Here is a 27,906-nt window from a genome sequence, read left to right as displayed (position 1 = left end):
GAGGTCTCAACTTTAGAAAGCTATCCATGTGGTAGCAGTGTAGAGCAGCCTTCATGCTTAGTCTTGAAGGACTGTAAAACAGCTTGTTTTAACAGAATGCAATCGTATAGTATAGATTAGATGAAAAAGAACCACACAAAGTAGTTATAAAAATATGTATTTATTATATAACACTATCTAGTATGTTACAGTATCTCCCACGCAGAGATAGACACAAAGCACACAATATTTTATACAACACAATTCGGACAGTGGACCACTCTTATATTCTCAAAGCACCAACCCACATATCACCAACATGTATATATAATTTTCAATAAGATTGCGTGCAATTCTCAAATACTCCCTGTCCTGAGAGCATATCCTAAAACCTTGGGAAAAAAGTCAATGTTTTTTATCAAACTTGAAAAAGCACCGCTTCAGAGTTAAATCTCCACTAAGCATGGGTGATCAATACGTCATCAAAGAATGTCCCAATATAAAGACGCTGAATCGTGATTGCAAAAAGTTCAAAGTTCTTTTAATAGTCCATTTAAGAAACCAGCCAACGCGTTTCGTTCTGTCAAGCAGAACTTCTTTAGGGCTGTAAGTCATAAAGAAAAAAGAAAACATACAAAAAGCCAGTGTAAGTTACATAGAAACAACATGTGCACATACATTGATAGATGAATAAAAATTACACCAAAAAAGTACCCACATTAAAAACATACTAGTGTCTAAAAATTGCAGCATTTAAGTACATAAGAACATTATTAAACCATTTCTTCCTAATTGAAATGCCGCATATTCAATTCATTTCAGTCTCTTTGTGAACCTTGGTTCTCAACCAATTATTAAGACAGTGTTATTATAAAAGATGCCATTTGATTAATCTCATATTTACTGAAAAACAAATCTTCTTAGATGAATAAATTTCAATTCGCAATCACAAATATCAGCGTCATCAGTATTATGAACGTCAGAGCATCCAGCTGTGGGAATCGTCCCGCACTTAACATATTCATAAAGTGTTAATTCACATCAAATAATGTAGTACCACAGGGCACTTGATTATCCTGAGGAAATATTGTTACTGAAGTGATAGAGAGAGGAGACTATATTTCAACAGTTGTCAATGTAAGACATGTAGCAGCACTGGAAAAAGAGTCTCAAAGCTGTCCTCATGACACAATGTCCCAGAAAAACTCCTTAAACACTCTTTGGTTGTGGGTACATAATCTAACCCATTTGTATTGTGCAATTCTCAAATACTCCCTGTCCTGAGAGCATATCCCAAAACCTTGGGAAAAAAGTCAATGTTTTTTATCAAACTTGAAAAAGCACCGCTTCAGAGTTAAATCTCCACTAAGCATGGGTGATCAATACTTCATCAAAGAATGTCCCAATATAAAGACGCTGAATCGTGATTGCAAAAAGTTCAAAGTTCTTTTAATAGTCCATTTAAGAAACCAGCCAACGCGTTTCATTCTGTCAAGCAGAACTTCTTTAGGGCTGTAAGTCATAAAGAAAAAAGAAAACATACAAAAAGCCAGTGTAAGTTACATAGAAACAACATGTGCACATACATTGATAGATGAATAAAAATTACACCAAAAAAGTACCCACATTAAAAACATACTAGTGTCTAAAAATTGCAGCATTTAAGTACATAAGAACATTATTAAACCATTTCTTCCTAATTGAAATGCCGCATATTCAATTCATTTCAGTCTCTTTGTGTACCTTGGTTCTCAACCAATTATTAAGACAGTGTTATTATAAAAGATGCCATTTGATTAATCTCATATTTACTGAAAAACAACGTTTTAATTATGTTCTTATGTACTTAAATGCTGCAATTTTTAGACACTAGTATGTTTTTAATGTGGGTACTTTTTTGGTGTAATTTTTATTCATCTATCAATGTATGTGCACATGTTGTTTCTACGTAACTTACACTGGCTTTTTGTATGTTTTCTTTTTTCTTTATGACTTACAGCCCTGAAGAAGTTCTGCTTGACAGAACGAAACGCGTTGGCTGGTTTCTTAAATGGACTATTAAAAGAACTTTGAACTTTTTGCAATCACGATTCAGCGTCTTTATATTGGGACATTCTTTGATGACGTATTGATCACCCATGCTTAGTGGAGATTTAACTCTGAAGCGGTGCTTTTTCAAGTTTGATAAAAAACAAAGCACACAATACCTTAGCAAAGGAATCACAGTAATTAGCACTAATACACAGTGGGCCCTGGGGGTGGGGGGGGACAAAACCATATACTAAAAAAGTGGTATAAGAACCACAACTAGAGTCAGGACAATGTCGAGAGGACATAGGATTGCTGTGGACCCACAGAACCACCCAAGGTATGTAGATAGGGACCCCATGGAGAGCGTGTGCAGAGTGTGAACACAACAGTGTGCTCTGTACAAGTCTATGTGCAAGTCACGGTTCGATTTGTAAAGATTAGTGACCCTTCCCAGTGGACCCTGAAGATGCCACGTGGAAGACAGAAGGTTGGAGAGTACCCAAGTTACCTATCCAGGGGAAGCTGGTGCATAGGTGTGAAGTAGCACTGGAAACCGCCGTCAAACCCAATGGAATACTTCAGGAAAGTGCCGCTGCTGGAAGAGCAGAAGATGTCCGGAGGAATCCAAATGTGGTTTCTTGAAGAGGAGTACCTGAAAGCAGAGGGGACAAAGTCTATGTCACTCATGGGCGACCAGGCGACTTGGAAGACGAATGCCCCCTATGTTGGGTGCTTCAGGAAACATGATGTTGACCTTGACTCTGCAGATGCGAGGACCAGGCAATGCTGAGGATGACCAGGTCCCGGATACAAGCAGTCCCATGAAGGATGTCCGGCTGGAGTACCAGCAAGCCTTGACAAATACAACCCAGGCAGGAAGTCAAGAAGGTGCAACGTTGGGACCAGCAAGGTCCACAAGACTCACCACAAGCAGGGAAGTCAGGGCAGGCCCAAGGAAACAAAGGTGACCCTCAAATGGACCCACAGACCGGGGCACAAGAGTCGCAAGAGGACCTCAGGCAGCTCACCAAAAGATGCAGGCCACGATGCACACGATATGGAGTGGCCAAAGATTCTGGTTATTGGTGGTGCTTGAGGTTGGGTCTTCTTGGAGCCCGAATATCTTCTTTTAAAGATGTGAACAATCCCTTGCAACTTCAAAGGAATGCGATACTCAGGGATTCAGTTATTGCACCCCCACAAGGATTACTGGCCTCAAACTTGGTGATAGGGTGGAGCATGCCTCAGGAGCTAGGGTAAACCACCACCTGTGTTGCAGAGCCCACGGAGAACGGAGGAGCTCAGGATCTGCAGACAGATCGTCTTAGTTGTGGTGCCTGCAAATGCAGGGGTGTGACTCCTTCACTCCAAGGGAGATTACTTTGGTAGTCCTTGATGCTTCACAGGCCATGGAAGGTTTCTGTATGATACACAGGCACAGACGATGCCGCAGATTGGAAGGGAGACAAAGTCAGGCCCAAGCGAAATCCAGAGTGCCCTGATGGTAGAAGTGCAGTGGTTTCAATTCTGAATCTTATCCCATGAAAAATCTAGGGATCTACACCCAGGTAAGCCCTTAAGTCTTCAAAGGATAAAGTTGGGAAGATTCATGAGACCCTCCCGGGGGAGGGTCTGGACAGGGGGGAGTTTACTCCCATGTCCTTTGTCCAGTTTCAAGCCAGAGCGCTCCCAGGACTAGTTTGAACTGGACTATGCACAGGGACACCAAATGTGCCCCTCATGCAGTCTTTCAGGTGCTGGCAAGCACACCAACCCAATCCTAATACACAAAATCCTGTCTGGGAGGTGGTCACACCTCCCTCTGACAGGATGCCTAATGTTCTACCTTCCACGTCTCGAGCTTGGATCAGCAGCAGGAAGGCATGAATGTGTCTCTGGTCGGCAGCAACCATTAGTGCTGTCCGGGACTAGAAGGCTGGTACAGGGAACCCTGAGAGCCTAACGGAGGGTTCTTCCAGGGCTCAGAATCATATCTCCCACCAGTGCTTGGAATCATACCTCCCGTTTACAGTGTGGGGTTATGATTTCAACATGTTTGATACCAAACATGATAGGATTTGTCGCAGATGTTTTCAGGATTGTAAAGGCCTGCTATAAGGGTGACTTATAGGTTTTAAGTGCAGTGACCCTTAGATGCAGGGAACCTATATCTTCAGTAAGTGGTGCATGCACCAACTTACACAGGCTGCAATGGCAGGCCTGTAGTTCCATTTTGAATGGTCTCTCCTGGGTGGCATAATACATGTTGCAGACCATGGGAGACCTCTGGGGTACCTATGCCCTGGGTACATGGGTACTGTATACTAGGTACAAGGGTACCCCAGTATCCAATCTGGGATGTACCTAAGTACTGAACACAACAATTTGGGAGAAAGCAGATAGACTGGGGTCCTGATTAGCAGGATCCCAGTCAGACTAGTCAAAAACAGCATCAAATCAAGTAAAATGTAGGAGTAACCATAAGAAACTGATCCTCAATTACATTATATTGCTGTCAAAATTATCGTGATGCATCAAGATTGTGGTAAAAAACAAACCATGGTCCTAAATATTGGCTTTGCATTCTTATAATGAAAAGTAAAAAAATGGTGTCTACAAAATATTGTGTTCCTAAATATAGTCATTACATACATACGTATGTAAAGTTAAACGTATTTAAAGTTATAATAACTTCAAACAAAATTAATTTGCTTTAAAAAATATCATTCATAAAAAAATATATAATGCACAATTTAATAATTTTTTGATATAAGGCTTAAAAATAAAGGTAAACAAGTAAATATATAATAATGTATACATATATATATATATATATATATATATATATATAAATGAAATATTACAAATATAAATAATAAGCAACTTTATAAAATTACATTAAAAAAATAAGTCTTCAATATAATGAAATAACTGCAATTACATTGTAAAACATATTACACAAAAAGGAAAACAATAATATAAATTGTAAATTACAATAAAGATATACTGAAAAACAAAAAACATACTAAAAAAAGATAAAACAAATGATAAAAACACAAAACAAAAATAAAAGCATAATGAAATTCAGAAATACTCATTTGAAACAATTCTACAAAATTGAATAAAAATGAACATTTCAATTTCAACATAAAAAAATGAAAAAAGTAAAAAAAAATACTAATCCCATGCCAACAACGGGCAACAGTAGGGAACGTGCTGTAATTTGGAGAGGTCATATTAAAACCTTTTATTCCTGATATCCCAAAGCCTGACCTACTATTGGTTATAAGTAACTGGGTCAAACAATACCTCTTTCAGCACTTGACTCTCAGTGGTAGTGCAAGGCTGTTCGGACCAACTATAAAGCCCAACTCCAGACACAAAGGTGATTAAGTGTCTCATTCTTTGAAAATGGCTGTGGGTGTCAGCTCAAAAGAAGGGCTCTCCCCTCTGCAACTACCTTTGCCAAAAAGACAGCATGCCACAGAAGAATTGGCTTCAAGTCTGGCTGGCCAACAACACAGGCAAATGGAGTAACTGGCGATCAAACCTGACTGTCAGTTTCCACTGATATATACCTCAAAGGCTTGAGTCTTTCTCTATGTCAAGATTTCCCGGTGCACAATTCCAGCCTTATCTGTGCCACCATTTTCCTGACAATGAATCCAGGCCCACTGAACAAGTAACTCTTCCTGGAATCAAAGAGACCTTTGACCTGCACAGAGGATGCTCAGTTTCCTTTTCCTTCAGTATCTCTCTCACCCCAGCCCTCAGGAATGTTGGCAATACATATCCCCTGTCTGGGTGATGCAGTCCTCGCCTCTCCTAACCTCTTTATGCCCTGTGATTCCAAAATGGAACATACAGGCCTCCATGTTATGTACCTTACATGGGCACACACACATCCCAGCATGCACTCACAAGTATCATGCAGTGTCAGGCACTACACACAATCCGTGCAGACCAAGGTCGAGTTAAGTGAACAGCCATCGAACTGTACATGAATGGGCCAGAATACACTACTCCTGTGATACAGGTGTAAAGACCTGTTCACACTACTGGTCTACAAGAAACACAAAACGGGTATGCTCCTACCACTGTGCTGATGTCACTTAACTCCAAGTAAGGGCAGCCCTGTACCATCACGAAAGTAGCATTTGGTGCGCCCCCCCCTGGTCTAACAAGACAACATTACCACGACACAGATCCAGGTCATGGCACACACGCATGATCAGTGCCTGGCTTGACAAATGTGAAAAGAATAATTAATGGAGAGTAATGTCATACATTCACCCTAGTACAGAGATCTGGGCATAAATCCATCGTTTTTTTACGCCCCATGCCATGCCAGTTGGAACCCAGCCATTTGCAAATCAGTCTTGACCCTGCTCCCTATGGAAACAGTGCAGCCCGAACTGCCAGGCAGGTCCTCCCTAGAATGGAAACAAGCATTGTGGCACCGGTTTCGAGGTATCAAAAATCATTACATGTGGTCAGGATATCCATGCAGCAGTTGCACTCAGGGCAGGGATGCACGTTGTAACCATGCAGGAGACTTTTATGCCCCAACAGGTTACATTTACTATTCCAACTCCATCCTGAGCTGCAGTAGAGAAGGTGGTGGACTTTAGATGTATTACATTTAAAATTCCAACTCAAACCACAGCAACGGTGGGTAAAGCATTGCAATCTGTTGAGGGCAGATTGACTATTCCCTCTCCAACTTAAGTAACAAATGTACCATTGCCACTTCAGCCTTAACAAAAGTAGAATAGTGTTGGACTTTTGTTTTTGGGGGGAAGAGGGGTAATAGTTACTATGTGCCATTCAGACTACGGAACAGTATGGAAAGAGTTAGACTTTGGGGGAGTCGGATTTAACATTTCACTCCAATCTAGGCAACAGAAAGAAATGTTTTGGATTTTTTTTTATTACTAATCATTTTCTTTGTAAACAACCAAACACTTATAAAATGTAATTGAACAAATAGTTTGAAAATGTACTCATTAAAAACATAAAACCAATTAAAAAATTATTAATCAATTAAAAACACTAGGAAACAGTAGAAACACATCCCACACTGCTCCCATACAATCCCAACAACTTAATACTAAAGCAAGAAAATCACAAGTAGAAACATTGCAAACAAAACCACAAATGTTAAAAAGAGCATGTTATATTAAATAAATTAATTCAAACTTACACCATTATTTAATAAATTCACTAATTAAAATAAAAATGCTTTGCAAAATTACAGAAATATAAAAATCACCAATATGGTTTTTTTTCTAAACTCAAAATCAACAATCTTATCGAGGCAATAAAAAAACTACATGTAATTGTAGGTTTTGGTCCGAAACTTTTAACATGTCAGTCTTGTGAAATATTCTCCTTAAGATCTCAGCTGCTGACTGGCTGACACTTGGGTGGGTTTTGTTTCTTGAGGAGTGGAAAGGAGTACGGCAAAGGTCAGGATTTGAACACACATTCGTGGAATATAGGACCTGAGGTATACAAGTATTTTGCTGTTACATGGTGCGTGATTTGCAAAACTACACAGTTTATAACCTCAAAATACCTTTTTTTATTCACAAAAACACATTGACGAGTTAGAAATATCTTTCCAGCTAGTAATATGGCTTATACAACCTTGTGCAATCACAAATAGGTGGGATGTGACTTAGCATCCCCTACCTATTTTTACAACCATGTGCCAGACACAAATAGGTGGGATGTGGCAGCAGCATCCCCTACGAATTTATGTTATGGAGAGGAATGTATAGATGATTTCTAACTGCAATTGTGGCTGTAAAACAATGATCAGATACTGACACCTCAAAGGGGGTGGTATTTGAATCACAAAGAAGAAGCTGTTCCAGTGGTACATCTTGCCTTCTGAAAACATGAAGACAGGCTTGGGGTTCTCCCAAATGTCTTCCCAAAAGAGAAATATTTTAAGGATATGGGCTGCTTTTAAAATAAACTATTTCCCATTCTGGAATGCAAATACAGGGACAGGGGCTTCGACCCCAGCACTTGCAGCCAATCATAAGGGTGATATACCGAATTAATATTGATTAGGCAGCTCATTTGACAGCGTCCTGAAAATGTACAGTTTGCAATTTACAATGCACCTATTAGCACACAGGTCACATTGCAAATTGCATTCCCATTACATATGTCAATGTCCACACTATGCATGTCTGGTTTGCGAACTGGAATTGTACGTCAGAGCCCACATGTCCATTGGCAGTGCCACTTGAATTATGCTTCAGGAGAGGCCCAAATTATGCAGCAGGGATGATTAAATTAGGCAGCAACAAAAGTCAAATTATGCAACATAATGCCCCTATGTTGTCATTTCCACAAAAGTGAACACTGCCTGGGCAAAGGATTCACCTCATTAGTATTGGTTTAACCTGTAAATACAGCAATTAGCAACTTCAGCAAAGGACCGGTCAGTGAACAGCAACACATTTTAGAAAGTTTTTGGTAACTCTTGATATGTTCCAGCTAGAAACGAATTTTTTGTTAGCATTTCAGATTATGCAGAAGATGATAAATTATGTGGCAAATGTTACCAGTCCATAAGTATGTGGAAAATGTATTGGCCACAGAATCACAATTCCAGTGGCAATGCCCATAGGTCTCCAAACTACACTGCAGCCCAGAAACTGGTAGTGAGGTAGACACAGAAGTAACATAAGGGAAGTCGATGAACACCAGATAAAGTAGTCACAGATGGTGCAGCGTGACAGGTAGTAGAGGAGGCGAGTAAAAGTCAGAATCCCTCCCACCAATGCAGGTGGGTCCTTTTTGCATTTTGTTTTGCCCATAGTGCATCCCTAAAGCGGCTGGTGCACTTTTAGCATAACAATCCTCGCCATGAAGGGACGTATCTTCAAAAAGGCCGATTGTTCTCCAATTGGCAGCTGGAGACAATGGCCTCCCCTGACCCAGGGACATTGTGGGCTGGTCTCCAGGCTTACAATTGGGCCCTAAGTGACTTTGGATAGAGCTGTTTTTCCGTATCATGGGCGTTAACTATGACTGAGCACCTGTACCTACATTAACTTTGGGTATAGTACCAACCTATGTTGCGGTGCACACTTCAACAATTTGTCATTGATTCTCGTATTAGCCACAGTTCAGCATATTGATGCTTAATGCAAACGAGGGGCCTCATTTACAAAGTGGTTTTCGATTGCAAATCTTGTGTAAAATGACTTTTTATTTAGTACTAACCCCATTTTGCGATTCGGAAACACCTTTCTAAATCACATTCGAAAGAAGACCGCTGCTTGATCCTTTGAAGTCTTCCCAAACAGGACACAATTTTCTTCAAGCAGCACCTGTTCCTTTAAGGAACGTAGGCTGCTTAAGAAAAAAGAATGTTCTCACTTAGGAATTTCAATGCAGGCATGGTGGTGGTCTCTGATCCTTGGGGGCCACCATCACTGGAGAAGTGTGGCTCAATTCCCGCCTCGGCGGGTCTTGGGCTCAATTTCCTCGGACCTGATAATTCTCGCCTCGGTGCCTATTCTAATCATGGGTCCCACTCTGCAACTCTGGGCAATAGCTTGCCGATGCCTGGCTTCACCTTGGGGGTGCCCAGGAGCGGACATTTCACAGGGAAAAGCCAGGAAGGGTTCCACAGCGGTATGCGTTACAGCGCCAGGACACCCCAGTTGGGGTATTAGTGCGCTTTACAAGTACAAATTACATTTACATTTACATTACTGTGTTCCCAGTCATTTCAGGGGGTCGCAAATAGCGGCATGTCTAATTAATACCCATTAGGCAGATCATTTTGCACTCCCTTTGACTGACACTTCCAGGCACATGCATCAAGCTAGGATTTGGCGACTCCATAATTGCGATTATTATGGAATCGCAATTAAGGACTCGCAAAAGCCTATGCATGTAGGAATCACTATAAAAATAGCGATTCCTACACATTCCTTATTTGTGAGTTGCAAATTGTGTTTCGCAAATAAGGAATGGCTTCCCATTCATTCCTATGGGCCTACAGGCCCATAGGAATGAATGCAAAATTGCATGCGCAATTTGCGAGTACCAATTGGTACTCGCAAATTGCGCATGCAATTTCAAGAGTGCAAAGGTGTCAAAAGGACACCCTGTTGCAACCCTGAAATTGATCTGTGCACAAATGTTGCGCACACACATGTCCCAAGGACATGTGTGTATGTAACCTACAACTTTGAAAAATGCACTTTAGTACATTTTTCAAAGTTTTTGCAAATTACCATGAAGTTCAACTTCATGGTAATTTGCGACCCCTAGTAGCGAAATCGCTACTTCAAAGTGGTTCTTGCATTGCATTTAAGGAATCACAAAATGCAATTCCTTAAATGCAATCGCAATTTGAGAACTCGCAATTAATGGCGAATCCTCAAATTGCAAGGGCCTTGACCCTTGATGCCTTGCAAAAGCTAATTTTGCGATCGCAAACGGCTGATTTTTGTGATTCGCACCGTTTGCGATCGCAAAAATCTTTGATGCATGTGCCTGCTTGTGACATGATCTATTAGTACATAGGTTGCTTCGCAAAATGACAGGAAAGCAGTCTAATGAAAGTTTGTACACAATTAGCACCCACAGGTTGTGACCGGACCTCATTTTAAATATTAAATATATTTGTTTAGGGTCACAGTTTATTCTTCCAATGATAAGAATTTCTTTGCTAACATTAATTAACAGTCTCTCTTCTGTAGCTGCTGCTGTTGAACATAAAACAAAACAAAAAAACTCTGCTTTCGGTCCTGAGAAAGCATCCAGGAATATCGCTTAAGCAGTCAAAACAATCTTAGACCTTCACCTTACATCCGGAGTTACTTCAGCTGTATTTGTTTACACTACTGTGATTAGGTGTGAGGGTCAATAAAGCAATGAAATGTCTATATCTGTTTGAGGTAGAGAAAATGCAATCTTTATTTCCTGTATAAGTTGCTATATTCTTTAAATTATAATATACACATTACTTATATTGTTATTTAGAGTTTATAGCATGCACAATCTGCCATACATATGAGTATTTTTGGATACAGTATGTCAAGTAAATTGCAAGTGTTCTTTTTATTTGTTTGTTTCTTAGCGAGTAATCTTCTGATTTTGAACTTTTAAGTCATTTTGCTTTTTTTTTTATGAATGATTTGTGTGGACCGAAATTGCTTTTGCATCCTCTGAGACACACAATACTTCAACTTGGGTTGCCAATATTGCTTATTCAGATAGAGGCCATCACCTGTTCCAGATGTCTTTTTAACAGCTGCATCTGTCTCTGCCTCATCCAAGCTCCTGGGGGACAAAGAGATGGGGCTGCACAAATCTTCACTTGCAAAAGTATCTCCTCGCCACATCCATCTGCTTGGGAGTTTAACACTCACGCGCTTTAGTATCACTGTCTGCCTGATGCATCCACGTGCACAGTAGCACACACTGTGGGTGTCTCCTCTTTGAAGGCATTGTCCAAAGAAACTAAGTCATCCACCAATCAGCTGTCAGCTCCCACCTCCAAGCCCTTCCTCAAAGCGATGTTGTCTTCACGGACAGGAACAACTGCAGGAATATGGAATATAATATGGAGAGGTTAATATTTTATTAAATAATTTCATGCTGCATAGTACATAGATGTACAAAGGTGTCTCTGCATTATGGGATTTTTCCAAACACTGAATTAAGTGCATAATTTGCACACACAAAAACTAAGTGCAGGGGTTCACAGTTTTTTATGAGCCCGCCAATAGCCACTGTCGGATTGGCCATTTATTCCATTGGGTATTTCCCCGGATAGGCTGGAGCCATTGGTGGGCGGTTTATGATGGCGTATGGTGCTGCCAGAGCCTGTATCACTTTCCGCAGGTTCTCAACTACATGAGAAAGTGATTTGAAATATCAGGAAAGAAGAGAGGAAGACAAAGAGAGCGACGAGGATGGATGGGAGGAAAGATATTTGAAAGAGGAGAGAAGGACAGCTGGGCTAATTTGAACACCTTGACAGGGCTGCTTTGGTTTCTAGTCCTGCCCTGCCATCAAGGCTGCCAAATCCTGGGGTTGCTCAATACCAAGGCTTTATTGCTTTCATTCCATCACCCTCTTCTTTTTTCCGCCACCCACATTCCTGCCCCTTATCTCACTCTCACAGATTCTTCGTCACTTCTTTCTCCCTTTCTCCACTGTTTTATAAAATTCCTAATCGTCCTTCTTTCTAATGAGCCTTTCTCTCTCTTGCAATCGGTCAAAGTCTGATCAAGAAAAATAAACCCAGGTCACGGAAACAATTGCAGATGCCCACCACTTGTACCCACCGGTGCAAATTAACCACTGCACCGTAGGTGCAACACATAAGCAGGGTATGTAGTGAGCCACCCAGCCGTTTCTATACAATGTGTCAGCCAGCAACCCTCTGGGCCGGGCTCGGGCCAAGGGTATAAATAAAGGTGACATCAGCGCTCGGGGTGTCTTCACGGAGAGAGCAATTGGTGTGGCTCTTTTCTGTGTATGTGTTCCATGCAAATAGGCCCCAGTAATCACTGTCCCCTTTCTCTTAGCCCCAACAACCCTTTAGGCATCACCCAGGGCCGGTCCTAGCCATGGGCGGTATGGGCAGCTGCCCAGGGCCTCGCGCTCAGGGGGGCCCCGCCGCCGGCCCCACAGTTGCGGGAATAAATAAATGATGGAGGTAATTTGGAAAAGCGCTGCGCAGTGAGCACAGCACTCACGCAGGGGCCGGGCCACAGGCCCGCAGGCAGCAGTAACTAACTAAGGCAGGGAAGGAGGGAACAACACTGTCTGCGCATGCACGCAAACCTGACCGTGACGCCTGCACGCACCCCCCAGAAGCTAGCTTGGTGGTTGTGGTGCGTGCGTGCCCTGGTGGTGACATGACGCCGGCCTTGAATCCTCATGCAGGTGACAGTGGGTCCCAGGGCCGTCAATCTGGTAGCGCTCGCAAGCGCTACCAATGACGGCCCTGGACATAATTTTATGGCCAGCCCCCGCTCAGTGTGACGCACTCAGCATGCGCACACGCCATACGTGACCTGGCAGTCAGTCACTACTCGGATCGGGCGGCGGGCCCCGTGGGCAGGAGTCGGACGTCGTCGCGGGGCCCCGGCCTAGTCCTCCTCGTTGAGTCTGTCGTTGTTGAGTCTACGTTAAGGTAAGAGACCTGCTTCAGTTCAATCGTATTATATATTATTATACTTAAGTTAAAATGTCAAAAGATCGATGCTGAGAACAATGTGTAAATCTCCAGCATGCATAGAGCCGCTCTGACGGGCTGTGGATTGATGGGGCACCGGGCCTTTCCTCCTTTGTGTAAGCATATGTAGAATTGGGAGGCAGGGAGAGGAAGGAACAGCTCTGTATAGTAAAAGCTTAGCTTTTAATTTACCTCAGAGTGTGATGAAACCAATCATTCTTCCTCCTGCTATCACCCTCACCCACCTAGGTGGAGCGACCGAAGGCAAGATGAGAGCACCACTCTGGCCGTCTCTCGCACAAAATACCACATCACTTCTCCCATAGTCATATTGCCTTTTAAGACTCTTTCAAACAAGCGTTCCCCAGTGGTGTAGCATGCTAGTCAGCCAGTAATGTTCTTCGGTGCCTTCTCCGGGACCAGGATCTACTAGATAAATGCAATTAAAATACGGTTGATTGAACACACGACACACCTTCTGGGGTTCTAGATAAATCTTGAAAGGTTTGTATATCCTTCTATTCAGTTAGTATTGCCCTACACCACTCTGCAGAGTACTTAATCTTTTCTTAGCAATATCAGCTAGTTCTTTTGGCAGATTGGCCGTGTTTGCTGATTCAGGCTGCAGCGGGCCAGCCTTTGAGATCACTGTGATGCATTTGCCCCCAAGAGTTACCTTGTTTTAATACTTGATTATGTGGCAGCTCTCACCCTCATGTCAGTTTGACAAACTGCTCACATCCTCATGCTTCAGGCCCACTGCATGTGAGGTAGCTCCTGCGCCAGCTCCCTCTCCCTCCTCAAACTGTCCTTCATCACATCCTCGAAAAGCAATACACAGCCTTTTGCCTCAGATCACGGCTTGTGATCTGTCGGAAACCTTTCCTTATGAAGTGTGATGTTCATCATGCTCAGAACTAAGCCAAGGGTCAGGGATTACCTGAGTTCATGTAGTCTTAGATATGGATGAAACCTTCTACATGCTACTGGTCAGTGCTGTGCTGCATGCAGAGCCATGATAGAAACAGAGTTACTCCTGGACCTCAGTGTCCATGGGTCCTGGAGGAGTCTCAAGCAATGGTGGGCCTGCAGCTGTTGATTGTACTTTTGTTTTTTATCTAACGATATCAATCATTTTTTGTTTGATGGGGAGGAAGTGGCTGATAGTTTCATAATTCACACGCACATTTATATATTCCCCTAGGATGCATGATGCATCTTCTGCAAGTGAATGCTTGTTACTAGTGTTTTATGTAGAGTGCAAATAGCCCTTTCCCTACCATACTGGGTGCATCTGAGCACCATGTGTTTTTAAATATTGTCTTTTATTTCATTTTTACATGATGAGTGCTATGCAGGTGTCTCAAGGCCACTAATGTCATAAATACACCTCTTTGATTGTACCTTTAGGTGCGTGAGAAAAAGATGACAGTGTGTGCGCCACGTGATTTGCCGTACATTCTCACCAATTAATTTGCTGTGATTGTGAAAATATTTCCATGGCAAATCACTGCAGAAACCCAATAACATAGTAACCTAGTGAGCCTGGGAGCTTTAGTCTGGGGGTTATGGTGTGAGGTGTGTTTTTCTACAGTACATTTGGCTGTGAAATGTATACTGCTGTTTTCTTGACCCTCTGGTTCCTTTGGAATTTGGGGGCATGTCCAACTAATCATTCAAGGAGACGGCAAGTGTTACACTCATGGATATTTGCTCACCTGTTTTCCATTCCCTCTACTTTTTGTCCATGTTACTGATATCAACATTAGTTTGCTTCACTGATGCCAAATAACTAAGATCAAAAGTCCTGCGAAGTCACTTTCTGTGATGTCACTTGGAGGGGCCTCACATCTTCCCTTTCGCCCGGGGCCTCAGAAGGCCTAGGACCGGCACTGGCATCACCAGTCTACATTGGCGACAAGGTGTAGTGGACCCGCGACGTGCCAGAGGCCGCAACCCCTACCGGTGGACAAAGAGGTGAAGTGCGGTCGAGGTGTCCGTGGAAGGCGCAGGAAACAGAAACGGTGGGACACGAGTGTCCCAAAGAGGTGACCGGGTGTGTCTGCCCTGCAGCACTGAGACCAGCTGGCGTGTGGCTGCACAACACATCTGAGACACCGCTGAGCGGTGAGCGAGCACGTGCAGCTACACACGAGAGAGGGGGCGTGGCTGGCATGCGCAGGAGCGCCAAGAAGACCCGACTGAGCGAAGTGCAGAGGAGAAGCGTGGGGGCCTGCTAATTAGCAGCGAGGGGCACGTGCCCTGAGATAGGAGAGCTGGTGGTGCACGAGACTGGGAATAGGTGGCAAGTCAGCGCGGCAGTGAAGACGAAGGGCCCAGTGAGAGGGCTGGAGGCCTAGGCATCAGGTACAGGAAAAAAAAGTAATAAAAGAAGAAGTAAGCAAAATAACTGAGGGGACTGGAGCAAGACTCAACGCCAAAAGTCAGACACTGAGGGAGAATCAGTAAGGAGGACTGGGACCAAGGAACAGGGTGAACAGACAGCGGAGATCAGTACATGGTGCACGGGTGTCGCAGCAGGGATACGTCACTGAAAATGTCAAGGCAGGCAGAAGGAGGAGGAGAAGGGGCTGCAGAGCAAGGTGCTCTTACCACACTAGCGGCGCTGCCGCCCTTCAGTCAGCTGGCGGATTCGGCTACAGCTGCCCCTAGATGGCGCAAATGGATCGGACAACTTGAAAATTACTTTGTGGCAGTGCGTGAAATGAATGGGGCAGTCAAGCGGTTGACCATGCTACACATGGGAGGAGAAGAGCTATATGAGCTGTTCCAAGACTTGCCTGACACTGGTGACAGAAATGACTATGAGAAAACAGTGAGAGCATTGGACCGCTACTACGGCCCACAGGTAAACCCTGATTACGAACACTTTAAGCTGAGGTAGGCTAAGCAAAAGGAAGAAGAGTCAGTGGATATGTTCTTTGCCAGGTTGAGGAAGTTAGCGAGTTCCTGCACAGGAATCGACAAGCAGCTGGAGATCAGGGCGCAGCTGATTCAGGGTTGTAAGTCGTTGGATCTGAGGAAGCTAATTCTGCGACAGCCAGGCATTTCGCTGGATGACATGTTGGTGCGTGGAAGATCACATGAGCTAGCAGATGCAAGAGCAGGTGAATTCTGCATTGGCAAGAAGGGCAATGGGCACACTACATGCGCAACTCATCACGGCCTAGGAAGAAAAAGTGGAAGCCATTCGAGAGGGATCAGGCGGAGGTAGTGCAACAGGAGGTGTGCGCTCTGAAGGAAGAGGTTGCAGTACTTGCGGACTAGAGAGTCATCCACCAAGGGGTTGTCTTGCCTAGGGAAAGCCTTACTTGAGGTGTGGCAAGATAGGGCATTTTGCCAAAGTGTGCAGGGGTGCAGCCAAGACACCCACAGCGAAAGGGATGACGAGAAAGCTGGGAGACAACAGACAAGTGGTCAAGGCAGCGGAGATCGAAGAGGAGGTGGACAGTCTATGCAGGAGCAGGAGGGTCCCAGACGATGATGAGGAGGATGAGGTTGTGATATCCTACACCGAAAGAAAGAACCACAAGAAACACCCGCCTTCCATGTGCCAGATAAACATTAGAGAAAGCATGCTGACGGCGCTCATAGACACTGGAGCATCAGTGAACATACTAGATGCTGCCCACTACAAGCAACTCAGGCCCCAACCACCTTTGCTAACGACAAAAGCGAGAATCTTCAAGTATGGCAGAAACACTCCGATCCCTCTTCAAGGGGTCTTTGAGGTGGAAGTAACGCATGGAGAGATATCAGCGAGGCTGAGGTTCCACGTAACTAAAGACAGTGCTGGAACGCTGCTAGGATGTCACTCAGCCGAAGATCTAGGGCTAGTGATGTTTGCAAGGCAGGTGCACTAGTTGCATGCAGATGAGATCATGGCCGAGTTCCCCACACTGTTCGAGGGCCTGGGCTGTCTTAAGGGTGTGAAGGTTAAGCTATATATCGATAAAACGATCAAGGCAGTGGCTCTCTACCACAGGAGGGTGCCGTTTCATCTGAGGCCACTGGTCGAGGCCGAATTGGAGAAGCTCGAGAAAGCAGGGGTGATTGAGAAGGTATCAGGACTCACCCCGTGGGAGTCCCCATTGGTAATCGCCCCAAAACCCAAACAGCCTGGTGCGATCCGCCTGTGTGTGGATATGCTTTTACCCAACAAAGCGAAAAGGAGGGAGCGGTACATAACGCCCACGATCGACAAGATAGTAGCAGACATTAATGGAGCGCAATGGTTCTCAAAAGTGGACCTGAACTCTGGTTACCACCAGCTATTGCTTGATGAAACCAGCCGCTACATCACCACGTTCTTCACGCAAGTAGGTTTGCGACGATTCAAAAGACTCCGTTTTGGCATATCCTCGGCGGCTGAGGTCTTTAAGGACACGATCCGTGAGGCATTGTTAAGACTAGTGAGAGTGATCAATGTAAGTGAAGATGTGCTCATCTTCTCAAAGTTGTTGGAGGAACATCATCAACAGTTAAGAGCAACATTGAAAAGGCTGGTGGACCAGGGCTTGACACTGCACAAGGATAAGTGTGCCTTTTACATGAATGAGGTTGAATTCTTCGGATACCGATTTTCCAAGGCAGGGCTTCAGGTAGATCCCGCCAAGGTGGAGGCAATAAGAGCTGCCGCAGGACCAGACAGAGATGCAGAGCTTCCTTGGCATGGCCAATTATTGTGGCGGTTTCATTCCCCATCTGGCCACTATATCGGAGCCATTGAGAGCGCTCACCAAGGTGGATGTGAAGTGGCAGTGGACGAGCGAGGAAGCTAAGGCATTCCAAGAGGTGTAAGGGGCGCTGGTGGTGGATACTAGCCTGGTTGGGTTAGGGGCTGTGCTCCTTCAGCAAGATGTAAGGGAGGAATGGGTGCCCATAGCATATGCCAGTAGAGCATTGACTGCAGTGGAATCAAGATATGCTCAAATCGAAAGGGAGGCGCTGGCAATCAGGTAGGCGTGCCACCATTTTGACTTCTATCTCTGTGGGCACAGGTTCTGTGTGGTTACCGACCATAAACCACTGGTGCCATTGTTCGTGGGCCGTCCTGCATTGAGAGGTGGGCAGTGCAGCTTCAGCACTACAACTCTGACATTGTGTACAGACCTGGGTCAACAATCCAGCGGATTACTTGTCTCGTCATCCCTTGGTAGTGGATCCAAGTCAGCAAAGGGAGGTGGACACCGGGGAAGACGTGTTTGTCAAGCACCTCACGGAGGCGGCATGTCCTCATGCTCTGTCACTGGAGGAGATTGTGGAGGCCACTGGAGCAGACGCATGCCTCACATGCGTGACCACAAGTGGAAGAGTTTTCTGGAAGGTGTGAACTGTCTGATGGAACAGGAGAAGGAGGCCAGAATGGGCCTCTGGAGATGTCCGGATGAGCTAAGTGAGAGTGGGGAAAGCCTAATCTTAAGAGGCGTGCGGATAGTGATGCCATCGGAGGGGTGGCAGAGGACAGTGGACCTGGCACACCAAGGTCATCAAGGGATTGAGAAAACAAAGGCAAGATTGAGAGAAAAAGTTTGGTTGTTGGGAGTGGACAGGACGGTTGAGGAGAAAGTCAGGGGTTGTCATCCTTCATTTTCCCCGGAAGTGACACGCCTGCAACTCCTGTAATAACAGAACTCCCCGCGAGGAAGCCATTGGTGAACATAAGCATGGACTTTGGAAGCTTCCCGGAGAGGAGGTTTACCCTGGTAATGGTGGACAGTTATTCGAAGTTCCCAGTGATAGAAGTGGTGAAATCTACGGCATTTGAGTCCATCAAGGCAGCAATGGAAAAGACATTTGCACTGTTGGGGACACCAGAGTAAATACACACAGACAATGGGCTACCATTTCATGGCCAAGAGTTTAAGGAGCATCTACAGCACTACAACATCTGGCACCGGAAGGTGACTCCCCAGTAGCCCCGGGTCAATGGTGCAGTAAAAAGATTTATGAGGACAATCAATATGGCACTAAGGATTGGCCTGGACATGAAGGAAGATCTGGAGATGTGTTTACATTGTTTCCTGAGGGCCTACAGGCAAACACCACACAGCACAACAGGGTGCTCCCCCAGTGAGCTAATAATGAAGAGAGAAGTAAGGGACGTGGTCCCAGCTAATGAACAGTGGGTCCCCAGCTAATTGGATAGTGAAGCAGCGCAGACAAGACGAAAGAAGAACAATGACAAGCCTAGTCAGAAGAGAAGAGCAAAAGTGGTGCAACTATGCCGCAGCGACAGAGGGGTGGTGAAATATCGACACCCGGGGTGGAAGTTCCGGACCCACATTGAGCATGAGCCGTGGGAGGTCATCGAGGTACAGGGAACCATGGTCAAGGTGAGGCGAGGCAACAGGACGCTGGCAAGGAATGTGACGTGGTTTAAGAGGCTACAATATCATGAGGAAGAGGGCAGCCACAGAGTGGAGCAAGAGAGCATGCCTATGGGGACACCTGAAGAAGAAGAGCAGGAGTCGACAAGAGGGGAAGAAGGAATGGCAGGTGTTGAGACGGGCTGTCGTCACAGAGAGAGCAACTGGTGTGGCTCGTTACTGTGCATGTGCTCCATGGATATAGGCCCCAGTAATCACTGTCCCCTTTCCCTCAGCCCCTCCAACCCTTTAGGCATCACCAGTCTACAGGGTACACCACAGCAAGTGTTTCCTTGTGTGTTAAAAACACAGCAATTACTGCATGAGGATATATTTAATCACATCTAATGCACCACAATATTGATCATTCTAATCCTCTTTCAAGGGTGAGAAAATAACACTGTACTTAAAACATGTAAAGCAAATAGCTTCCCGAACAAGAAAAGATCACATTAACTAACTGCAGTTACCCATTTCAGTGGAAGACCTCCTCAAAAGTGAGGAAATATCACAGTAAATACTTTATGTTTTCACATTTTCTGACACCTCCTGCGCCACAACTGGTAGTCTTTTTGCGTGGTAAATCACAAAAGTATATCTTGCGTAGTGACAAGTTTTACCACACCTCTTGCATCTCTCCAATACCCTTTCCCAACACCTCGTAGTTTTCATGCACGTCAATAGGCCTTATAGCTTTTAAGATCCCTTCTACATTCTGGGAACCCTTCTATTTTTTGCACTGGTAGTCCCTTTAGTTTAAATACACTATCATAATTCAGCATTACGTTGCTTTTAAGAGGTGTGGGTCTCCCTATGAGGCGTCGAAGAAAAGTTCCAAATGTGTTTTTTCTGATAGGCATGGTTGCCCTCTCAGTTGTGGTAACACTGTGCCTGGAGTAGTAAAAGGCTTTGGCCATTTTAACAGCCAAGTCAACTTCATCCCCTGACCAGTAGTGTGCCAGGAGGCCCCTTTGCAGAGTGGTTGAGAAAGGGGATGGGTCACCAAGAAGGTCTCAGCAATCCCACTGTGGGGGGACTTACTTACGGCAACAATAGGTATTCTTGGCCCCAAACAACTCTATTAGGCCACAGACACTTCATCCCCCAACCAGTAGTGAGCTAGGAGGCACCTTTGCTGAGTGGTTGAGAAAGAGGGCAAGGCCTCCGACGAGGTATCAGCAATCCTGCTGTGGGGGATTTACTTGTGGCAACAATAGAGGTCCAAAGCACCCAACGACCCTTAGCTACCAGAAGGCCCCTTTGCAGAGTGGTTGAGAAAAGGGGTGAGGGCTCTGACCAGGTCTCAGCAATCCCGCTGTTGGGGACCTACTTATGACAAAAATAGGGGTTATTGGCCCCCAACAACCCTCAGCAGCCAAGGTGACCCCACCCGCCAAACAGTAGTGCACTAGGAGGTCCCTTTGCAGAGTGGCTGGGAAGGGGGAGGGGGCCTATGACGAGGTCTCAGCAATCCCGCTGTGGGGAACTTACTTGTAGCAACAATAGGGGTTTCTGGCCCCCAACGACCCTCACCAGTCAAGGGGACTTCATCCCACAACCAGTAATGCATCAGGAGGCCTCTCTGCAGAGCGGTTGAGAAAGGGGGTGAGTACTCCGACGAGGTCTCAGCAATCCCACTTTGGGGAATTTACTGGTAGCAACAATAGGGGATCTTGTCCCCCAATGACCCACAGCAGCCAAGGGGACTTCATCCCCCAAGCAGTAGTGCACCAGGAAGCCCCTTTGCAGAGTGGTTGACAAAAGAGGCAAGGCCTCCGATGAAGTCTCTGAAATCCCTCTCTGGGGGACTCAGTTGTGGCAACAATAGGGGTTCTTGGCCCCCAACGACCCTCAGCAGCCAAGAGGAGTTCATCTTACAACCAATAGTTCACCATGAGGCCCCTTTGCAGAGTGGCTGAGAAAGGGGTCGGGCCTCCAATGAGTTCTCAGCAATCCTGATGTGGGGGGACTAACTTGTGGCAACAATCGGGGTTCTTGGCCCCCAACGAATATTAGCAGCCAAGGAGACTAAATCCCTCAACCAGAAGGGCACCAGGAGGCCACTTTGCAGAGTGGCTAAGAAAGGGGGCGGGGCTCTGACAAGGTCTCATCAATCCCGCTGTTGGGATTTACTTATGTCAACAAAAGGGGTTATTGGCACCCAACAACCCTCAGCAGCCAAGGGGACATCATCCCCCAATCAGTAGTGAGCCAGGAGGCATGTTTGCAGAGTAGATGAGAAATGAGGTGGAATTGGAATGTTGGGTGCCTGAGAGGTGAAGTCTGACAGGTTGAGTATGAGCGGAGCAGCAGGCAGGCTGCTCCTGGTGGGGCTGCTACACTAGAACTCTTCTACCTGTAACTTACTTCAATAAATCATCTTAAACTACTTCTTGCCTGTTGGACTTCATTAATAGAGATTTACTTATGGCGACAATAGGGGTTGGCCCCCAACAGCCCTCAGCAGCCAAGGGAACTTCATCCTCCAACCAGCAGTGTGCGAGGAGGTTCCTTTGCATAGTGGATGAGAAAGGGGACGGGGCCGCTGAGGTGGTCTCAGCAATCCCACTGTGGGGGACTTACTTGCGGCAACAATAGGGGTTCTTGGCCCCCAACAGCCCTATGCAGCCAAGGGCACTTCATCCCCCAAACAGTAGTGTGCCAGGAGGCACTTTTGCAGAGTGGTTGAGAATGAGGGCGAGGCATCTTAGGTGGTCTCAGAAATCCCGCTGTTGGGGACTTACTTGTGGCAACAATAGAGGTTTTTAGCCCCCAACGACCTGCAGCCCCCAAGGGGACTTCAACCCCCAACCAGTAGTGAGCCAGGAGCCCCCTTTGCAGAGTGGTTGAGAAAGGGGGTGAGGCCTCTGACAAGGTCTCAGCAATCCCACTCTGGGGGACTTACTTGTGGCAACAATAGGGATTCGTGGTCCCCAACAACCCTAAGCAGCCAAGGGCACTTCATCCCCCAATCAGTAGAGAGCCAGGAGGCGTGTTTACAAAGTGAATTGGAAAGGGGATGGGCCCTCCGACAAGGTCTCAGCAATCCCGCTGTGGGGTAATCACTTGCGTTTATAGGGGTTCCTGGCCCCCAACGACCATCAGCAGCGAAGGGGACTTCATCCGTCAACCAGTAGTTCACCTGGGGGCCCCTATTCAGAGTGGCTGAGAAAGGGTGTAGGGTCTCCATAAAGGTCTCAGCCATCCTGCTGAAGGGTACTCACTTGTAGCAACAATGAGGGTTCCTGACCCACAACGGCCATCAGCAGCAAAGGGGACTTCATCCCTCAACCAGTAGTTCACCAGGGGGCCCCTTTGCAGAGTGGCTGAGAAGGGGTGTTGGGCCTCCATAAACGTCTCAGCAATCCTGCTGTGGGGGACTTACTTGTGGCAAAAATAGGGGTACTTGGCCTCCAACAACCCTAAGCGACCAAGGGGACTTCACTCCCAAACCAGTAGTTTGACAGAAGGCACATTTGCAGAGTAGTTCAGAAAGTAGTAGGCCTCTTATGAGGTCTCAGCAATCCTGCTGTGGGGGACTCACTTGTTGCAACAATAAGGGTCCTTGGCCCCCTCACAATCATCATCAGCCAAGGAAACTTCATCCCCCAATCATCATGCCACATGTCTCATGTTCGCGCCGCATGGACATCTTGCTGGTTGCGTCCAGTTTTTAGGGCTGTGTCTTCTCTTTGCTGTGCACCTGTAACAGGAATCTCTCCTGCCCGTACTACTTGCATCTACTCCTTGTGGACCTCTTCCAGGCCCCAACCCCTCCTCAGGGATTTTCGCAGTGCTCCCCTACCTGGATGGAGGTGACCTTTTTCCATCTCCTTCGCTCGAGGGCGTAGTGCTTGTCCCTCGGCCTGCACCGTAGTGGCGCTTGCTCCTGCCGCCATTCAGCAATGCTTGGCAGGGTCAGTCACTTCATGTGACATGCTCCTTCTTGCTTGCAGTGCGATGTGGCATGCCTTTAGTGCCCATGTTGTGGTGGCAGCTTGCCACTTGGAGTGTGCGACTCTCCTCTTGCCTGTCTTGGGCCACTGGCGACTCCATTCTGAGGCAGGGTGAGGGAGGATACTCTGTGCTGTCTTTGACCCACTGTGGGGCTTCGCTGGTGCACTGGAGATGTAGAGGCTCTCCCTGCTGCATTCAGCATTGCTTCTTCTGTGGAGAGGTCTCTCCTTCCGTGGCTCATGCCCACGCTGTCAGGCTCTCTGACACAGCCTTCTGCGCACCTCTGACCTTGCACGCTCAGTCCTGTTTGTGGGTGCCTTCTACTGACGCCTGGAGCACCTATTCTCTAGCTTGCAGTGATGTCCATTCACCAATGAGGGCATGTGACACAATTTCCTTGCTTGCGGTGGCATCAGACAGCCACTGAGGGCTTCATACGCAGCGCACATTCTCCTTGTGCATGTATGGGGCTTGGCTGCTTTCGGTCCTCTTGCCTTCCCTGGACTCTTGGCAGCTTCCTTAGTTAGCCAGCTTTGAGCTTCTTGAGGCTCTTTCAGCAGGAGTTCAGTCTCTCCCCTTCAGCCACCGAGGTAGTCCACAGGGGTGTGCTGCGCTCTCTTCTATCAGTCTTTAGGCTTTGGCTGCTTGTAATGCAGCCTTTGGAGTTCTCTGGGGCCTCTCTTCCCACTACTGGCCGCATCTCTGGCACATGGCAGCCACACATGCCGGCAGTTCTACAAGGATTTCTTGGCATGCCCTTGCGATGTGCATAGGGCTGCTGGTGCGTCCTGTGGCTTAAAACTTCTTCTGTGCTGGGGCAGCCCTATCCTCCATGCTGCAATGTCTCTTCCTACTGCCTGGGGCGGAACCACTGCAGGTTTCTCTTTCCCCACCTTAATAACCACCAGGGCCTGGCAGTGCTCATAGGGGCTCTTTGCTGGGGTTAGGGTATACAGTTTCTCTGTACTAGGGTTCGCAGTCTCTCGCTTACTGAGGGACAGGGCACTGTGGTACAATCGGTGCAGGGGGCAACAGGGGGTTTCCACTTGTTCTAAGATGACATGTAACACTTCCAGTATGTTCAGCTCTGCAGGCTCTTCCACCGAAAGTCTCGCCTGCCACCTGTTCCTTGTGGAGGAGCTGTTAATGCCAGTTAAATCTAGCTGCAGTTTGCGGTTGTCCTCTATGATTTGCTTTTCTTTTCTTCGCCTTTTTGGGAAACGGCCAGTAGGTGGTGCTGTGTCCTCGCACAATACCAGGAAAACGGCTTTGCTGACGGAAGGCTTACGATACGGCCCATAGGAACGCACTCTCTCCAGCGAGTATGGGAGGTCGCCGGGTTGGCAGTATGAGCAGATAGCTGCCCTCTCCCACCAAGTACGGATATGCAGTGCCGGTTTTCCTTAAGGTAAATATCCACGCGCACTGTTCTTGATTTTTCTTTTTTTCTTTCAGCGCAGTGCTTCTGAGCGGTCTCTTCAGGTACCGCAACCTGACTGGGTAGGCAATCTATTGTAAGTAGGAAGTCTCGTAGGCAGATAGGGTTCCTCAAGTCTTCTTTATTAACAAGTAAGTAGAAGGCAATACAGCGACATGAAAGCACATCCTCCACCTTCCCTTCCAGTAACCGACTCCCTACCACAGCATTCTCCCTGACATACATTCCACGCATTCCACACGAGAACATACACACACGCGCATGCATACACATACACGCGCCATACACACGAGACACACACGCGCACAACACATAACACGATACCACACACCCTCCTCCTCAAAAAGCTTAAGTACCCACAAACAGAATCATCCTAAACTGAAATCAGAAAACTGGACAGGCAACTTCCTTACTCTTTCACTACGGCGAAGGCATTCTTCATCAACGCCCAAATTAGAAGAAGAAGGTCCAGCATCGCCAACATCCCCAACACCATTACTAGACTCACAACCGGTGCTACAGCTACCTGCATTGCTAGATTACGCTAACTCTTTTACAAGACCAAAATCATCACCTAACAAATAACCACTAGAAGACCCGCCATCATAATGTGCACCTACCACACCACTCCTCTCATTACAAAAACTCAATTGGCGAAAATTCCATCTTTTACCGTCTTCTAATTCAACAGCACTACCAAAAACCTTTATTACCCTCAGGGGTTTAGACCACACACTTTCACCTTTCAATACTTTCCTAGGGTTCTTCACCCTAACCATCTGACCAATTCTAACTAAAGGCCAATCACGTCTATTACCATGATACTGCTGGTTACGATCTTGGTACTTCTTAACCTCAGATCTGACTTCTTCATCAATATCCTTAGTGTTGCATTGCATCTTATCGTTTCTTTTCCTCAACCACCAAGGTACCAACCCAGAGAAAGGTTTTCTACCTCTCAAGATCTCAAAAGGTGTTTTCCCTGTAGCTGAATGGGGAGTGACGCGATAAGCAGTCAGCCTCTCTTGCAAAGCTTTCCTCCTAGGCAAACCTGCACTCAGTGCCAATTCAATCGCTTCCTTAACCACTCTGTTGAAGCGTTCAACTTGGCCGTTTCCTTCTGGGTGATATAATGATGATTTAATGTGTTTGATACCCATCACCAGTAAAAATTCTTCCATCTTCTGTGATACAAATTGGGGACCATTGTCTGAAACTAATATTTCAGGAACACCCTCTCTCGAGAATACGTCCTCTAAAAATTCAATAACCACATCTGTTGACATCCCACTTACCATTCTTACCTCGGGCCATTTTGAATAATAGTCAACTAGTACAATGGCATAACAGTCCATAGACGCCACAGCAGAAAAGGGCCCCATAAAGTCGATAGCAACCTTTTGCCACGGGTATTCGGGTAACTCCACCATAGTTAATGGTACGTTTAATGGTTTAACCACCTTATCACTAGTACTACAAATCTTGCAATCCCTTACCAATCGGTCCACCATGGAATCTACACCTGGCCACCAAAACCACTCTTTGACCCTCCTTTTAGAACTGGACATACCACCATGCCCTAAGTGGCTTTTCTCAGCAATATCTTTCCTTAAACCAATGGGAGGAACAATCCTGTCGCCTCTTAGAATAATATCATTGACAATACATAATTCATCTCTAATTTTAGAAAACGCAACACATTCACCACATAAATTGGATTCTCTTGGCCAACCCTCAACTATAAAACGTTTGACCTCCTTCAAAACTACATCCTTCTCCATCTCATTCATCCAGGACGTTTCAGAAATACCACTAATGGCATCCTGAGTACTTACAAGAAATACATCCTTAGCAGTAAATGCTATTTCACAATCAGTATTGGTTTTGACCTCCTCAGAATCCACATTGGGTAATCTGGATAAACCATCCGCTACTACATTATCTTTACCTGGAATGTATTCTATGTCGAAACTAAACATCTGCAGCTTTGAAGCTAAACGAGCTAACCTTGGAGTTAAATTTTTTCCTCCCTCAGGTCTTAAAATGTTCACCAATGGTTTGTGATCAGTACAAATTTTAAACTTCCTCCCCCACACGTACATTCGAAATCTTTCAGCTACCCATGAAGCAGCCAACAATTCTTTCTCTATTACGGAATAATTCCGCTCCGCTTGGGTCAAAGTGCGTGAAGCATATGCTACCACCCATTTTTCAGACTTGACTCGTTGGGAAAACACAGCACCAATTCCATAACCAGACGCATCCACAGATAGCACACATTCAGCCGTTGGTAAAAAGGGTTTCAGACAAGGAGTAGTAACTATCTCCTTCTTCACTTTCTCAAAACATGTCTTTTGTTGCTCACCCCATGTAAATACTACGCCTCTTTTTAATAATGATCTCAAAGGTTCAACCTTTGAAGCATAGTTCTCAATAAAACGTGAATAAAACTCTGTGAGTCCAAGGAATGACATCAATTGTTCTCTGCTAGTAGGCTCCGGAACAGCTAAAATAGCGTCTACATGACTGATCTTAGGTCGAATGCCATCCTTAGATATTACGTGTCCTAAGTATTCAACTTCAGATTTCCCAAATACACATTTCTCATTTTTAATAGTTAGCCCACTTCTTCTCAATGCATCTAAAACCTCAAATAAACTCTTATCGTGACATTCTTTGTCTTTCCCATATATCAAAATGTCGTCTTGAAACACCTTAGCATTTTCAATACCTTGTAAAACTCTGCACATTTCCCTTTGGAACACAGCAGATGCACTAGCGAGACCAAATGGCATCCGTTTATACCTAAACATTCCTTCTGTAGTGATGAAGGCAGTGCAATGTTTAGAATCGTCCTCTAACACAATTTGATGGTATGCACTGGTTAA

The sequence above is a fragment of the Lissotriton vulgaris genome, assembly GCF_964263255.1.
Source record: "Lissotriton vulgaris chromosome 9 unlocalized genomic scaffold, aLisVul1.2 SUPER_9_unloc_2, whole genome shotgun sequence".
Classification (NCBI taxonomy): domain Eukaryota; kingdom Metazoa; phylum Chordata; class Amphibia; order Caudata; family Salamandridae; genus Lissotriton; species Lissotriton vulgaris.
Note: the sequence above shows the minus strand (reverse complement) of the source record.